This window comes from Bison bison, unplaced genomic scaffold, assembly GCF_000754665.1.
Source record: "Bison bison bison isolate TAMUID 2011002044 unplaced genomic scaffold, Bison_UMD1.0 scf7180017864056, whole genome shotgun sequence".
In the NCBI taxonomy this organism is placed as follows: Eukaryota; Metazoa; Chordata; class Mammalia; order Artiodactyla; family Bovidae; genus Bison; species Bison bison.
This window is the reverse complement of record NW_011494628.1, coordinates 2,819,140-2,820,059: the sequence shown is the minus strand read 5'-3', so window position 1 is coordinate 2,820,059 and position 920 is coordinate 2,819,140.

Below are 920 nucleotides of genomic sequence, written 5' to 3'. Positions count from 1 at the left end.
GCTATTTCAAATCCTGAAAGATGATGCTGTGAAAGTGCTGCACTGAATATGCCAGCAAATTTGGAAAACTCAGCAGTGGCCACAGGACTGGAAAAGGTCAGTTTTCATTCCAATCCCAAAGAAAGGCAATGCCAAAGATGCTCAAACTACCGCACAACTGCACTCATCTCACACGCTAGTAAAGTAATGCTCAAAATTCTCCAAGCCAGGCTTCAGCAATACGTGAACCGTGAACTTCCTGATGTTCAAGCTGGTTTTAGAAAAGGCAGAGGAACCAGAGACCAAATTGCCAACGTCCACTGGATCATGGAAAAAGCAAGAGAGTTCTAGAAAAACATCTATTTCTGCTTTATTGACTATGCCAAAGCCTTTGACTGTGTGGATCACAATAAACTGTGGAAAATTCTGAAAGAGATGGGAATACCAGACCACGTGATCTGCCTCTTGCGAAATATGTACGCAGGTCAGGAAGCAACAGTTAGAACTCGACATGGAACAACAGACTGGTTCCAAATAGGAAAAGGAGTACGTCAAGGCTGTATACTGTCACCCTGTTTATTTAACTTATATGCAGAGTACATCATGAGAAATGCTGGGCTGGAAGAAGCACAAGCTGGAATCAAGATTGCTGGGAGAAATATCAATAACCTCAGATATGCAGATGACACCACCCTTATGGCAGAAAGTGAAGACGAACTAAAAAGCCTCTTGATGAAGGTGAAAGTGGAGAGTGAAAAAGTTGGCTTAAAGCTCAACATTTAGAAAACGAAGATCATGGCATCCAGTCCCATCACTTCATGGGAAATAGATGGGAAACAGTGGAAACAGTGTCAGACTTTATTTTTCTAGGCTCCAAAATCACTGCAGATGGTGACTGCAGCCATGAAATTAAAAGACACTTACTCCTTAGAAGGAAAGTT